General features: G+C 34.0%; 1 protein-coding gene across 7 annotated transcripts in view; it reads right to left on the bottom strand.

The window, feature by feature from the left end:
- The window catches only part of mtd (TLD domain-containing protein mustard), a 312,338-nt gene that overhangs the window by 114,472 nt on the left and 180,068 nt on the right, over positions 1-17,798 (bottom strand). The window lies entirely within an intron of this gene.

The raw sequence follows: 17,798 nt of genomic DNA, 5'->3' as shown, positions 1-17,798 counted from the left end.
TGAAAATTTTATATTTATTTATCAGTGAAAAAATGTGAGCCACTTACATTTGTTATCAATACAAACAAACTAATAATCAGTTATAGATTATTTCAGTAAAAAAGTTACCATAGCAACATCCAGAAATGAATCTAATCATCGAATGAAGTACATGGAATTTATATTCAGAAATGGAGAAAACAAACCCATAGAAGAACATCAAAAGTGTTTCATAACTGCCAAAATACATAGATGATTTATAGTCAATAAAAACAATAAGTATTGGGTTCTATAACTTGATAGATTTTTAAAGTGTTCCTCAAATGCTGCTAAAAAATAACTAAGTAAATATTGAGAATACGTCTAAAATTTATGATCTGACTTCCAGAGATGATAGTCAAAACATGGATTAGGGACGATATTTTAAGGATTATAAAACATATTTCACACTTTTGGAAAAAGCCAAAAACTGATATCTACGCGAATTAATTAGAGGGCTACATCAAAGTAATCGGTATAAATCGATGATTCGAATGGTCCTTACACTGTTCTTTTTGGCATCCCGTTTGTTGAGCATTATATTTTGTTGCATATAATATCAGCATGTTCTGTATTTTCTAGGGAGAAACTGATTCAATCTGACGAAAGATGGAAATTTGATGAAAATAATAATAAGTTAGAATATGATGTATACGAACTCATAAAATGAAAGAAAACATGTAATGATTACTGAAAGGACAACATTCGTTGACTTGGACTGAATTGAAGAAACATATTGTAGGTGCTTTATAGAAAATGAAATGAAATATTATAATTACTGTGAACAATAAATGAGGTTCATAGAGTAGTTCAAAACATGAGTAAAATAGAAATATTGAAGCACCGAAAGAATGCAGTCGTGAATCGCCGGTGAAACTCTAGAACTGAACCGACTACAGATTTCTAAAAACGACCGTTACCGATATAAGCACGGCTTCCCGACCCAAGAGGGCAGTTCAAAAAGTGAATCGATCGGCTGAATAAGAAATTCAAATTGTGACAAATTAATGAATGAACTGTCTCAAACAAATTTATTTCCAACAATATTTCACTACTTGTAATGCACTGTTTGGAACCTTTGGTATAGTAATGGAGTAACTGGAGTTTTTTCCAACACCAAACCGTTATTTCAACACCTCGACACGTGTTTCGATCACCAAGTGATCATCTTCAAGAGGAAGATCAAAAGAGTCCTACAGAATGGCCAGCCCGCTAGCTAGATTTAACACCGTTGGACTTTTTTTATGGGGCTATTTGGAGCAAAAGGTGTACGAAACTGAACCTGCTTCAATATTGGATATACGGCAGAGAATAATAAATTATTTGTAGAGATATTGACATTACTGTATTCGAAAATGTTCGGCGTGAAATATCGGATAGGCTGTTCTTATGTCAAGAAGTTCAAGGCAACCATTTCGAGCATCTTCTGAACTGACCTCAAGCTTATTACCTCATATTATGTAGTTACATGTCAATGTATTGAGGCAATTATTAAAAGTTCCGCCATTTTGTAGTAGTTGAAGGTATTGAACCTGTATTCTAGGGTTGCGAAGCATTTGTCAGGAACTTCAAAAATATGTGTCACAAGACCCCCCTTTCCATTCAATTGTTGTCCCCAGATGGCACCCGGTCGCCATCTTGAAAATTTTATCTGTGAATTTCACTTCAAAATTAAGTATTCATGCATTAATCTCATTATTCCAAATTTCACTTTTTTGAGTTGACCCGTTCAAAAAATAAAAGGGGGGACATTAAAGAAAAGCACTGTATATTTTATCATTATTTTCCTCATCTGTTTAGTATAATTTTCGTACGCCACTGCAAAAGACATATTGAGGCAATAACGTCAGTCATTTCTGAGAATTTAGTGCCTACTATTTTGGAATTATAGTACAGAACCTTGTGATACCCCAGAACTGAAGATGTACATTGAAATCTTTCATATTCCACGTTTTCTATAGAGCTACAGAATAATGGTAATGAATCCTTTGAAGCCAAGTAACAATCGTTGTTCACCTGGTAGAAACGAAACAAGACTAATTTCTCATTTATAACATTAGAAAAAATTGCTTTTGCGCCATCTGCCCGCGAATAGATCAAGCAATAATGTCGATAATTCTGTCAATACAGAACCCGATATTGAGAGTTACACACAAACATGCATACAAACAATCATACATACATACATACATACAGGTGAAGCTAATATAAAACGTGTAATAACGTAAAGAGGTGTTTTAACCTCAATATCAATTTTTGAATGTGGATAAGTTCGATTCCACTTAAAGAATAACCTTTCTGAACTATTTGCAATTTAGTATTAGATATCTAATTCGGGATTGGATGACAGTAATAAAAAAATACATGAACCCAATCTTATTTGAGATTCAAGGTTTGGACTCATTTCCACCAAGAGAGTGAAAGTGACAAGATTGACAATAGGCGCAAAAAGTTTCCCCCTCGAAATGAAAATCGACGAGTCAAAGATTTCTCAAACCGCATTTATCAGAAATTGCCTTAGTTTCGTATTCACTGGTACACCCTGTATAAGACTCACTTCAGACAGAGTATTGAACTCTCTTATTAAATCCAACTTGATTTCAGTTTTATTTTCCAAGCTTTCGCCACGCATTGTTGATAAACACCGATAAAAATTATCAAGGATATGAAGAAGAAATAAGGAAGTGAAAGCCGAAAGACAGATAAATCTCCGAGATATCCCCATTAAATACTGTAATTAAGACGAGAACGCGACTGTGTCATTAAGTTATGTGATATCGTTCATTAAAACGAATAAATAAATCTCGTTTTCAGTCTGTTCCAACAATTTTAAGACAACACGTATCTACCATAGTCTCTTTTCCAATTGGTTTCAAGTCTATTAATAGATCATTCCATTATAACATTGTCAATTCAACATTCAAATGTGTGAAAATAGACAGATTAGGAATTGGAAATCGATTTCAAATTCTGTGCTACTGAAAAGAAGTTTTTGAAGATCAGCTTTTTACTGTATGAAGTCTTCAAGCCAATTTTATGTGAGCCTCGAAGTGGTCGACCTACAGTAAGCCAGGACGAGGATTTGAGGACCCTGGTGGAGACTGACTCATCACAAAGGGTACCTGGAGAACCTGAAGAACTGATCATCAGCTCCTATGCGGTTTTCTTTGGTTTCAAACGTATTGAAAAGTTCAAGAACCACGAAAAGTAGGTGCCCCACGATTTGAACGATCGACAGAAATTGTAACGGTTCGATGTATGTTCTTCTTTGCTTTCTACCAAAAACGACCATGATCACTGAATGGTGGTCAGTGACTGGTGTGATTTACTATTACAGCTGATTAACGGAAAAACAGATTTTTTTTAACAGCAGAGCCCTATTGTGAGAAAATCCACGGAATGTACCGAAATTTGCGTCAGCGGTAGCCGGCACTGGTCAACAAAAAAAGTCCGATTCTGTTCCACGACAACGCACGAACTGAGCCCCACCAACTATACTTCCCAGACATTAGACAATATTTCCAATAAAACATAAAATTTGTATAACAATTTTTTTACAAGCACTGAAAAAGTTACAATATTGAAATTAACCTGACGTTTTGTACTACCAAATAGACACTTAGCCAGTAATTCATTTGGTTTACCCCATGGTTGTAAGGGGTGGAAAACGCAACCGCTAAAATTTATTTCCAATGTAACTTTTTGTCTTATTATTTGTTTACCATTAAAAAATTTATTTCCGATAGCCTGTTTCATTCTTAACAAAAATTGCTTCTTGGGTTTTTTGCCTAAAATAAACCAGTTCGCAGCAAAACATTCTTTTACGAACAACTAACTACAGATATACATCGTCATAAATGCGAACTGGATTTATTGTTATTTTGTAGTTAGTACCTGCATTGAACGATTGAAGGGTAATAAACAAAACTAATTTATTAATAACAAAACACACAACATGTAGAAATCATAGTAAATGTTCAATATGTCTACTTTCAGACATTACGCATGCGTCTAGACGTCGACGCATTTAGACACGTATTCGCTCAAATATTCCTGGAGTCTCTCTGATCACCCTGCACGCATCGATGATGCGGTTTCTTAAGTCCTCTACATCGCGAACAGGAGTACGATAAACCAAATGCTGTAAATGGCCCCAAATAGAGAAATCGAGAGGATTGAGATCCGGGGATCGAGCGGGCCAGTTCTGTGGTCCTCCTCGACCTATTCACTGATTTGCATATGTTTCAGTTGAATGGTGACGTGCTACTTGACTAAAATGGGCGGGAGCCCATTATGCATAAAAAAATATCCCTTCTGACGCCCAAGGAACTTCCTCCAGCAGTACTGGATGCACTTCCCTTAAAAATTGAACGTATGCCTCACCATTTAATCGAGGAGGTAGAAAATGAGGCCCAATTAAATCATCCCCAATAACTCCGAGCCACACGTTAAGAGAAAACTGTTCTTGATAGTTTCGACAATAGCGTGAGGGTTTTCATCAGCCCATATGTGGTAATTATGAAAATTAATAATCTTGTCCCGACAAAAACTACATTCGTCAGTGAATTCTATCGTCTTCAGAAAATCACAATTTCTTCTAATCATTTCCAGCATCCAATTGCAAAATTCAAAACCGTTCGGAAAGTCTTGCGGTTACAGTGCTTGTACTCGTTGCAGATGGTAAGGGAAGAAGAGTTGTTCCTTTAAAATTCGAAATACCGTCATATGATCAACATTTAGCTGAAAAGCAATCTTTCTAGTACTGGTAGTAGGTTGTTCTTCAATCAAATTAAGTACTGCTTCCTCAAGCTGTGGTGTTCGTACTTCTCGATGGCGACCACAATCCTGCGTTCAATTCATTTTCGAAAATTCACAAACTGACAGCGTCATACCAATTTAATTGTCACTATTGCTAATAGCGACCTACTAGATAGATTAGTTTCGTATTTTCGCATTTATGACGATGTATATCTGTAGTCGTTCCTAAAATAATTTTTTGCTGCGAACTGATTTATTTTGGGCAAAAAACCCAAGAGACACTTTTTGTTTAGAATGAAGCAGACTATCGGAAATAAATTTTTAAATGGTGAACCAATAATAAAACAAAAAGTTATATTGGAAATAAATTTAAGGAGTTGCGTTTTCCACCCTTTACAACCATAGGGTAAACCAAATAAATTTCTGGCTGAGTGTCTTTTTAGTAGTACAAAATGCCAGGTTAATTTCAATATTGAAATTTCTTTAGTGCTTGTGAAAAAAATTGTTATACAAATTTTATGTACCCCCTTTAAGGGGCTGTGTTTAACAAGGGATGCTCCAATGAAATTTCTTTATATGAAAGATCCCATCTTTTTTTCGATGAGGAATCACCTCCTTGAATGTTTTACACTTATTTAATTACAACCTGTATTAATGATTTGTAAAACATATTCCACCGATAATAATCAATTGAACATTTACATATGGTGGATAGGGATTGCAGGGGAGGGGGTTTATGTTTATATGTTAGTAACAAACTACGTTTTGAAGGAATTGACAGTGGGCGTTACTTATGGGAACAGTGTTGGATAAGAACTACTGTTGAAAAAAAAGGCTATTGCCATTGGTGTAATTTATAAACCTCATGAACATAATACAAATGTATTTTTGGATGAATTTGAGGAAAGATAGGACCAACGGTAGACGAAATTATATGCTTGGGGGATTTTAATTTTAATTTAAATTTATTGGATAATGAGAATAGTTGTGTTAAAAAGTTTCACTCGATTTTTTCAAATATATAACCAAGAAAGTATTGAAGAGAAAGCTACATATTTGGTAAATTGTTTGAATAATTTATTTGATAAACATATGCCAATAACTACTTCCAGAGTAACAAAACCGAAAGCTCTATGGCTGACGGATGTGATAAAAATAATGATTGCTGAAAGAGATAAAGCTTTGACAAAATTTAAGAGAACAAAATTACAAAGGCACTTGGATTTCTATAAGAAAATGTATAATCTAATCAACCAGGCTATTAAAAATGAAAAAAAAGTTTATTTCGCCCATGAATTTGATAACACTTCACCAAAGGACATGTGAAAAACTCTCAAGTCTAACAAATTAATACCTGAAAAGAAAAATGATATACCGGAAATTTTGAAAAACCCTCAGGAATTGAATAGGTATTTTGTAGAATCAATTCCACAAAATGAACCACCGCAAGATTCATTAAATTTTTATCAAAATAATAAACGGGTTGATACTGAATTCAATTTTGACGAAATTAACGATCTGTTCCTTTACAAAACTATTTGTGAAATAAAAACAAATGCTAAAGGATACGAAGGGTTGAGTATTAGGCTGATAAAGCTGTGTAGCCCCCATATCGTACCCTATATCACCCATATCATACATTTCTGTTTAACTGAGAATGTCTGCCCAACTATCTGGAAAAGAGCCATTGTGAAGGTTTTGCCTAAAACACAAAATCCAATGGAATTTAAAGATTTGAGGGGTATCAGTATCCTGCCTGTATTGTCAAAAATCCTGGAGAGAGCCATGGAGTTTCAAATTGAAAATCATATTCTGAACTTTTCTCTGTTGCCTTCTGTTCAATCGGAATTTCGGAAAGGGCATAGCTGTTCAACCGCCCTTAAACATATTGCGGATGATATAATGAAATCAATAGATGAAAACAAATGAACGGTGTTAGTCCCACTAGATTTCAGCCGGGCGTTTGATACTATTAATCACAATATTTTGTTGAGCATTTTGGATTATAATGGTTTTTCTGCCAACGCTCTTGCATTATTGACGAACTATTTGAAAAATAGACAACAACTTGTTAGTTTAGAGGAATACAACTCAGATATCTTATATCTCAAATCAGGAGTACCTCAAGGATCCATACTCGGCCCTCAATTGTTCTCTATATATACATCCAACTTACTACAGGCTCTTCAGACTTGTCAGGTGCATTTATATGCTGATGATACTCAAGTATACCACAGCTTTCCGGCAAGAATGGCAGACAACGCTTGTGGCATTATCAATGCAGATATAAATGGATTTGTTCAATTGGCAACGGACCACTGTTTATTGTTAAACCCTAGTAAAATCAAATGTAATGATCTTTGGTCCAAGATTCCACTGTTCTATAGTGAATAACCTTGTGAATATCTGCACTCGAAATGAGCTACTAGATATTGTTCGTGAAGCAAAAAATCTTGGTGTTTTGATGGATGTAGATCTGGGATTTGAAAAAGTTGTAAATGAAATCTTACAACGTGCCTATTCTGCACTAAAAATCATTTATGGTAACCGACATATTCTGCCTTATTATGTGAAAAAGTCCTTGTGTGAATCTTTGGTGCTTTCAGTTTTCAATTATGCGGATGTTCTTTATGTTCCATGTTTAACCAATCAATACAAAAATAAGATTCAAAAAATTCAAAACTCGTGCCTTAGGTTAATTTTTGGTATTGGTCGGCGACACAGGATCTCATATACCTACTCAAGAAATTGGATGACTGAATATGGAGAAAAGAAGGTTACTTTACGCTGTTTGTTTTTTCCATAAAATAATTGTAACAAAGAAACCTCCATATCTTCATAGGAAAATCACATATCGTACGGACATCCATTCGATATAAAAATATGATTGCAATGCCAAAATTCAAAACAGAAGCGGTCTTTCAGGTACCAAATTTGTCGAAAGTATAATTCCGTCCCCAAACCCCTCAAAAAAGTGAATTTCACAAAGTTCAAAACTAAATATAAAGACTATTTGTTAGACTGAAATTAAATAAAATCATTGACGCCTTGTAAGTAATAGGTGTTTATCAGTATTTATATTATAATATCATTATATATAACAATCACAGTTTCATTTTTGTTTTCCTTTTTATTTGTTCCCTTTTCAGGGTTGAGTGGAAGAACATTTTCCGTGATTTCCGTGATTTAAGGACGATGAACTTCGCCCTTCATTTCAATTGTAAGTTGAATATATAAGTTATTTTGTGTTTTTTATTTTGGTTATGAAATAATAAAGGCGATATTATTATTATTAAATACTGAAATACGAAACTCGTCAGAACAAAAATTTGCCCAAGGAAACTATAGCGAAGAACTAACTGATGTTTCAACTGCTCCTTTTCGATTATAGATGGCCAGGAAAGTTCCGACATATGAGCAATAATGGAACCTCTTCAAAAAAAAAAAAAAAAAAAAAAAAAAGAAAAACAATGCTAATGAATATATGATTTTTATCTCTGAATTATGGTAACCATGAATATCATCAGTAAAATAATCAACTGTTAAAGAACAAACCCGTGGAGCGGATCATGGATTGATGACAGCATTCATTTAAACTATCACAATCACTCAGATTATTCAATACTCTTATTCGAATCCAAAAGTATTTTAATAATCTAACTGACTCAACTATAGCTACCTACGTGACTTGCTTGTTCAGTTTATATTGTTAGATGCAGCACTGAAAGCACAGGATCTTCTGAATGAATTTTCAAATACATTAGCTGTTAGTAACCCCTTTTATTTGTCTGTCTTTTAACCAACGATCCATACATCTTTACCACTGGGCTAAGCTGACGAGAGTATATACACTTGTATTCGATTTTAAACACCTAGAGTCTAGTCCAATGCAAAAAATGTCATTAGCATTATTATCATTGACATCAAATAAAAGATACATGATGCTATTCTAATTAGTGCGATGAGTATTGGAATCGAGGACGAAAGTTTTAGGCGATGTCCCGAATAACAGACAAAATACTGTCCATGATGAATTACCGCATTATCACTTTCTCAATCCAATTTGTGGGTGAATGCGAAATGCGTCAGAACAATCAATCGAACAAATCGAACAGGAAATACAACGTCAAATCGAACATCAAACAAAATTCAATGGAATAACTTAACGGAAAACAACATCTACTGTTATTTTATTATTGTGAAAATATAGCCAACTTGAACTTTCTCTCGGCATCGACCAACCCAATATCTCATCAAAAACAAAACCTACCATACAGGGTCGATCAATACAGTTATGTGTTCACAAATGTATTCATTTGAATTATAAAAAATAAAATATGTAGTCGAAAATATAACTAATCACTGCTGCTTTCGGGGAAACTATTCATATCTATAGAATGCCTCAGTGATGAAGCAGAATGCCTCAGTGATGACCAGAATCAGATTCCATCTTTTCTGTATGAAAAAAATATCTTTAGACATTATAGATCTACCACTCAAAGGAGTCACTGACCTACCTAGTGTTATTCTACTACAATAGGGCATTCGACACTTTGGATCAAGTCATTGGTTTTGAAAACCTTGAATCGTTGAACAATCCCGTCTCCTTGGCAAGGAGTTACTCATTCAACCACTATACTGAGTGAGTCTTTGGATGACTGAAGGCGTTCCACAAGTATATATTTTCGGCCCCTTATTATTTAGTCGGTATATTTTCGACTTTCATATCAATTCTGGCGAATGAAGTATAATCACCAGGCATATAACACTCATATTTCGTAATAGCAACTCAAAAAATGCTCAAAATAGTCAGAACCTCACCATTAGCGATCCTCAAATACCTCTACCATCTCAGCTGTTCACAAGTTGAAACTAAACCTGTCATGGAGTCATGGAGACAATTGTTTCCAATAGAGACATACTTCTTACAGAGCTTTCGCAAGTGAAATGAAACAGTCTGGTTGGCTCAAACTAGAAACATCTGTTGGAGTTTTATGGGTAGCTAGTACCTTGAATCTGATCACTATGAATTTTCTGTTCAATACGGTTCTAGTTTCCATACAATGTTTAGAAATACTGCAACAGGAATTTAGCTTCAACTGACTTTTCCTAATACAATTACATACAAGCAGGAAAACAAAGGATTTGACTTGAACAGAACACAAGATATAGCTTCTCACTATACGCCAGAGATAAGCCAGGATCTGATTTGGGAATCCTAAAAAGATTATGTTACTGACAAAAATAAAAGTTTGAGAAAATAAATATAATTTCGATAGAGCGCAGTACCATCATCTGTCTCAGTAAATGATTTTTTATAGAGTTATGTTGTCACACGCACACTTTCAAGCTTTCAAGAACTCAGTCTGTTTCCTGCTTTGAAACGTTGAATAAGTGAGTTCATAACAGATTCTGGTCCATTCAACTCTTGAAGTGCTCTAACTTGAAAGAAAGTCAGCAGCCCCATTATATTCCAGATCAGTGTGGCTGAACTCAAGAGCTGAAATGATTTGTTGTCTTCCTTGAGAAAAGTTTTTTGGCAATTCAAAACCATTTTGGAAGTTGCTCGGTGACAGTTGCTTGGATATTCGACAACATTTTCATTTGTTTCATTGTGTGACGTTGTTTTCCACCAATATATCTACAGATAAATCGGTGGCGTAGGTTTCCGCCTTAAATATGATAACACTCTAGGCCACTTTAGGGCATGCTAATATCTTGGTCCTAGGTCTCCGACTATATACACCTACCTGCACCTAGAACCTGAAACTATTTTTATCCATCAATGAACCAACTCTACTCGAATGATTGCGTCCTCTTTACTAGCGATTGAGACTGTATAAGGTAGGTCGTGGTTGATGATCGGAAGAGGATTATGGGTCATTTACGGAATGCTGTGATTTGAAGAAGTGGAAGAAATTAGAAGATGTCATTGAACTTTCTCAACCATAATATTTCAATACTGGGGGTACCCACGTCAGTACACAAATGTCCATTTATATCTTACTGGTTTTTCCTTCATGAAGTATTTAGTATTGCTGTCTTTGACACATTACTCGTATTAGGACTCAATATTTGAACTTTGAAGCTTGGCACAAACTAGGATAAAATATTCAGTCGATATGAAAGCTAATAATAACACCTGAATATGGACTAACAAATTTCAGTTATTGAAAAAAATCAGAATGTTCTGTTAGGAAGTCTAAAACTAGATATTCCTCAAATGTAATCTGTGTCGAACCCAGCCGCCTTTCAATAGAAAATCCCATCTCGAGCAGCCGTATGCATATCGATATCAGGTGTGTTTGCGAATCGGCTATTCTAGTTCTGGGTGTGATATTATTTATAGTCCTCAACGGTTTCCGTACAATTATGTGGAGCTAAGACGCGTCCTTGATAGTGGGCGTACAAACACGTTTGAAGAAGGAAAGCTTTCACAGCAAGTATTTGCGAACGCTGAGGACGTGGTGATCACATCCGCTCACGTCCGAAGAATACGAGGTTTCAAAGGTTCGAATTCATTATTTGTCGATTTTGAAGTATGATTCAGTGTGACTGTTGAAATAGGATATATTTATCAGTAGTAAAACATAAAAAAATGTTTGATGTTTGAACAGGAATGAATCCCAATAACAAGACATATTCATATCATTAGCAAGCATGTTTCAGTTATATATAAATATATTTTTTTTTGAATGATGCAACTAATTTTCCTTTATTTTCAGTATTATAATATTAATATAAGTCAGAAAAAGGATTTGAAGCTTTATAACTCCTATTTAATTATATGCGAGCGCTTTCGACAGCTGGTCGTGCTGTCATCCTCTAAGCCCTACTCTATAGATAGAGTAGGGCCTGGAGAATGACAGCACGATCAGCTGTCGAAAGCGCTATATATATATATATATATATATATATATATATATATATATATATATATATATATATATATATATATATACAGCAAAATGGATTAACGGGGTCTCTCAGTCAAAAAATCAAAAATCAACTCTCTGTTCTACTTTGCCAAGCTTTCGCTTCTAATGGGAAGCTTCTTCAGGGCAGTAAAAATGAGTTAAAAACAATAAATTGAACATATAAACTGACGGAGAAGGTTGAACATGTATGAGATTATTTTAGTTTGACAAATGCCATACCTTCACATCTTTGACATTTGTCAAACTAAAATAATCTTATACATGTTCAACCTTCTCCGTCAGTTTATATGTTCAATTTATTGTTTTAAACTCATTTTTACTGCCCTGAAGAAACTTCCCATTAGAAGCGAAAGCTTGGCAAAGTAGAACAGAGACTTGATTTTTGATTTTTTGACTGAGAGTAGGTACGTGAGACAGTAGGTACGTGTAAATTTTGCTAAGACTATCAATATCAGTTCGTTTATTCATTGAATGTTTTTCGTTATTAATATGTATCATTTCCAAAAATATTCTTTTAGTTGTATTGGTTTTTCTATCTAAAATATTTGGATTTTCAAAATTCATTTTATGATCCTCCGTATTAACATGTTCTGTTAATGCACAAGAATTAATATTTCGTCTTCAGTCGCTCTTATGAGAAGTGATGCGACTACTTAGAGGTCTAGATGTTTGTCCTATATATGTTTTAGAACAATCCATACAAGAAATTTTGTATACTAAATTGGATTTTTATTTATTTGAATGAAATTGGAGCTTTTAGTTTACTGTATAATTTAGTTGTCCTGACGAAGGTGTGAAATATACCGAAAGTTTGACATATAACAAAGAGTTTTCTTTGTAACAGCCCAGCTATTGACTGCAACCTCACGAATTGAACCGATTTATAGTTAATCCAGTCACTAATTATTCTGTTATATATATATATATATATATATATATATATATATATATATATATATATATAATTCGAATTAATTCGTGGAATATGAAAGTTGAAATGGGAGAGTAGTTCGGGATATTCAATCAGATTATTCACTAGTTTATTAATGAAAATTATAGAGTAGTAGGTCCTTCGGTTTTGAAGGGATAATAGATTAAATTTATTCAGTAGTATTCTGTTGTCGATGCCTTGTTCAGGGTAAACTCCTTCTAGCTTGTAAGTAATATATTTCATGAAGCCTCTTTGTATGGATTCGATTTTGTTCATGTGGACATTGTATATGGGTGACCATATAAGGGAGGCATATTCCAGCCGAGATTTGACTTATGCATTGAAACGAGTTAAAAAACTGCCTCTGCTACGAAAGTTCTTACAGTTACGATAAATGAGACCTAGCATCTGTTTGGCTGAGCATGTTATTGTCTCATAGTGTATGGAGGAACTCAGTTTAGGGTCAAATGTGACACCAAGATCCCTTTGATGAGTGCTTATTTGAAGAGGTGTGTTATTTATGCAGTAATCATGAGAAAAAACATATTTAAGGATGTATTTTGAGTATTTTAATTTATTTGTGTTGAGTAGTAACTCATGTACAATGAATTAATGGATATCCTATCATTTGATGAGGTCATCTTTCTAGCAACCTTTTTGGATGAACATCGAAGAACGATATTTCAAATGAGAGAAAGAACCTACGCCAGTTGTTGCGGCGTGAAAGACGAAAGAAATCTGACGTATTTTTGAAAATAACTATCAGAAATCTAGTTCTCTACATTACGTTTAACCTCTACTACTAATAGGAATTCAGACTTGTTTGCCTTGCTGATGATTAAATAATAAAAAAAAGAAACTATTTGGCATCTATATGTTTGGAACTACACCGGCTAGTTGAGAAATGAAGCTCTTCCAAAGTTGCCTACAGCTATATACATATTTCAGACTACCTACAGTGCAAATAACAGGGAAATATAATAAATCAAAGTGTTCAGTAGGATTATAGAATAACTCAAAATATCTGGCAGAAGTTACATTTTTGTGTCTGCGAAATGTGACAAACAACCAAGTAAATGTTATTCAAAATTCAACGTGGAATTTGGATTTTTTTGCCCCGGCAAGGTCAATGAGGGGAAGTCAAACAAAACTGAGATATTCTCAAAACTGGAATCCAAAAATACTTTAATTACCACAACAATGAATCAGTTTTTTGGAATTCCACTTGGCATTATGTTCACAAGAATATAAAACGAGTGGTTTCACTTATCTGGATTTTACCATACCAACAAAAGAGTTGGTATGGATTAGGTGTATAAAATAAGACAATTGAAAACGAACATGGTACTTTAAATATTTTGTATATGTTTTCAACTGTGGAGATCTTATCAATCATTTATAATCCATATTTCTTGATAAATTTTTATTGATTTCTTTATTACATACGTAGAATGCTGTAGGAGTTGAAAGAGATCAACCTCTCACAAACTCATTAATGAAAATCTCAACATTTTTTTTGAATACGTAAATTATATCTTGTATTCCTTTTGTATACTTCTGTTTTGTGTGAGACGCATGTTTGTGTGAGATGAATCATTTTGAATGAAAAACACTCAATTGGTTACATAGGTCTTGTCCGAAATAACAGAGGAATAGAAAGAGAATAAGAACAAATGACTAGAAGGAAATCCAATAGAAAACAAGAATGAGAACAGTAACGAAGGCAACAGTAAGAAGAAGAAAACAGAAATACCAAGAACGGAAAGATCGAGTAAGAAAAAAAAATTGAAGAACATGCATGTTCCAGAAAAACAGAAACTCATCAAGACGAATCATGATAATATCAAATATACAATTTTCACAATAAATACTCTCCCAAAAAGTATCTAGAGCCTTCCAAGAAAAATGTGACCCTCTGCACACGAGCCAACATAAGATTCCAAAAATATAAGTGGAAGAATACTGCATCACTGAAAATAAGATATGAATATTTATCCGAGTATACCAGAAAATATTCAAAAGCAGATACAGATGGTGTGTAAAAACTCATAGATTGCTATTGAGAAAGTAGAATAGCTGCATTGGATTGGAAGATTTTAGAATGGTTCGAGAATGAAATGTAAGTACCAGAAGGATGTAAAAGTACCAGATTTTTTGTCAAAATCACTCGGCTGGAAATATTCAATTTATACTTTCCAAAAACAGTATGATGAGATACGATGTAACGGAATTTTTACAGAAAGACTACTATTGGGAAATATTTCAGCCTTTGCAACTACACTACTTTGCGACTATTTTTGGAGTTTTATCTCAACACCAAACCGTTATTTTAACACCTCGACACGTGTTTCGATCACCAGAGGATCATCTTCAAGAGGAAGTTTAATCTTATTGGGATACAACTCCAGTAATATTCAATACTACATCAAAGATTTCAAACAGTGCATCACTTTGTAATGATCGTGTACAAGAATAAGTTTCATGATAAATATAATAATATGACCTTTGGTAGCGGACATCTTTGATAAGAAACAACAGATATTGTTTTTGTCTCTTGGCTTTCGATTAGTATTATAATATATCCAGTAAAGAACAATTCTGGGTCGACAAGTGGAAGTCATATCAAAATTGTCGAAAGTTGATATGCGTATCTTATAGCATCATATACAATTTTTTGATTGGCAATGTTCAAAGAAACATTCCTAAAAGAGATATTGCGTAGTGAAAATGTATTGCGAGTTCTTTTGTGAACTATTTTGTCAATGTCTAACATCAAAATGTGGTTCAAATACGTTTCTTATAGATTTTCATCAAATGAAGGCCAATCACATCATTAATCCTTACATTTCTATCATTTCTCCTACCTTTTCGGCTGAGCAGGTCTATCGAAGTCATTGATATTTATCACCTCTTGAAATTTTTAAAATGACTTATTGCTATTAGGAATTGGTGATTTATAACAAATTTAACCATATTGACTTAATCAGTCCCATTGTTTCTCGAAAACATAAAATTTTTGTGATTTTAGCTGAGGAGTGAGCATGATGAATCCTCCTACTCAGACGACATCTATGGGATAGACAGAAAACCAGTGGTTTCTGTTATTTTTATTGTTCTGAATAATCTCGGCTAAGAAGTAGATGCATTGATAAAAACGAATAAACGATCTATATAAATAAAAGAAAATTCTGTCTTATCATTATTTTTGTTGTTTGTCGAATTCAACGAATATCAATTATTCATTTGCTCAGACTTTATAAGAACTTCATGTACGGAGAAAATATTGATAACTCCTTATCTTGGAGCATAACTGCTGATAATATACACAAATATATCTCCATGCTTAGATTCGGTGAAGAAACATATTTTGACAAATAAGGATCTTTCTCTCGTAGCCTCAATACCAACTCTTGTTCAAGATCAGTGGATCTACATTAAAAAACATTGAATATGTTTACAAAAACGCAATAGGTACGTGTTTCGCCATACAATGGCTTCTTTGGACGTGTCTTTACTTTATTCTACATATTCAATGCTTTATATACCTGATTTTACAATTTGAATTGTAAAATTAGGTAACGATGATTTTTTTAATGTTCTTTTGCAACTCCATCTAACTGGTCGTCCACCACTACAGGCTTGAAGAAGACTGGATATTTTGAAGTTACTGATAATGTATTTAATTGGATGCTTTGCAAATCGTTATTGCGTTCAACATACATAATTCGAGTTTTGTTCGTATTCATCCTGTTTATAATCATCTTGCAGAATATTTTTCTTGAATTACCACTTTTTCGGTTTTGTAACCCTTGTCTTGTTACAAATCTTAGTCGAATTAAAATTGTATATTCATAAGTGTTTTCTGCTATTTTTCGACATTTTGGTAGTAATACACTATTATTAAATATTCTCTCATCGTAGCTCTTGTTCTGGATTGAGTACCTACTGAACGATTTTTTTCATACCCGGTACAACAAAAGTACCATTTCTTATTTTGTTAACTCATTTGATTATTTGTTGTATTGCAACCTGTTTATATTCACCCACTCGATATGTTTATTTTTACCAGACGGCCACTTTTACTTTATTTAACGAATGAAATAAACCAAGAAAAATTATAACATCTCAATAATACAATATTATCAATAAAATACAGGTCAATTCAAGACGCAACTTAACTTGATTGGTGACAGATTATTGCGAAATCCAGAAAGATTATTTCCTTTCAACTCTTTCTAACAGTTGGGACCAATGAAGAATACACATGTGTCATCAACAAAATACAAGATAAAACATATTATATAGTACTCTTCTCTTAAACAAGTGAAGAACAAAGGCAAAAGTTTGCCTAAGATGTTCGGTAGGAATAAGCTTGTTAATTTTCACACCCCCCTAGAACCAGCACCGCTCTCCCCTACCCCTACCAGTTCCGATTTCCCCTAATCCTATGAGTGGTGGTTGGATATAGGGTAAAGATCAGAAAACTAACGTATTCATTATAGATATCTCTGAAAATAGACATCAAAATAATTTTCACAAATTCGTCGTTTAATCTATCTTCATTGATAAACACTGCAAATGCACCAACCTGGCACAGCCTTTTGATTGAGTTTGTACAAACTAGAATAAACATTGTTGTCTGCTCTACTTGAACTTCCAAACGTTGAAGCTCTTTGGCTTCTTCGTCAAACTGATGAGACCCAGAAGGTTTAAAGTATTTGCCTGGAACGCACTGGGATTAACGTATAAGGTAAGATTATGGAGAAAACCTCATTTGCAATTTCCAGCTCTCAAGTTGCGAAGATCAATCAAAGATTAAAGTCAAATGCAAAAGACAAGAGTCAGACTAGAAAATCAGTCAGGTATGTTTTTGTTGTGGCTTGTTTCGACTTCATTTCGTCTCTTCAGTCGAGAAAAACCCTATGATGAGAAATATTTCACATAGTTCTGAATGTGGCAAATTCTTTGTTATTGAAGATATTTACTATAACAATCTGTCTCAGGGTTTTTCCTGACTGAAGAAACGAGCTGAAAACAAAACCAGCCGCACCCTACTGGTTTTCTGGTGTTGAACACATTCTCTTTGTTGCGATGATCTTCCCGAATCTCGTCTTGCACTTTTGACTTTTATCTTTGGTTGATCCATTCAACTT

This window comes from Leptinotarsa decemlineata, unplaced genomic scaffold (genome assembly GCF_025532065.1).
Source record: "Leptinotarsa decemlineata unplaced genomic scaffold, Ldec_3_MD MMD2_tig00026354_RagTag_RagTag, whole genome shotgun sequence".
NCBI lineage: Eukaryota > Metazoa > Arthropoda > Insecta > Coleoptera > Chrysomelidae > Leptinotarsa > Leptinotarsa decemlineata.
The sequence above is the reverse complement of the archived record's forward strand: the minus strand, read 5'-3'. Positions and strand labels throughout refer to the sequence as shown.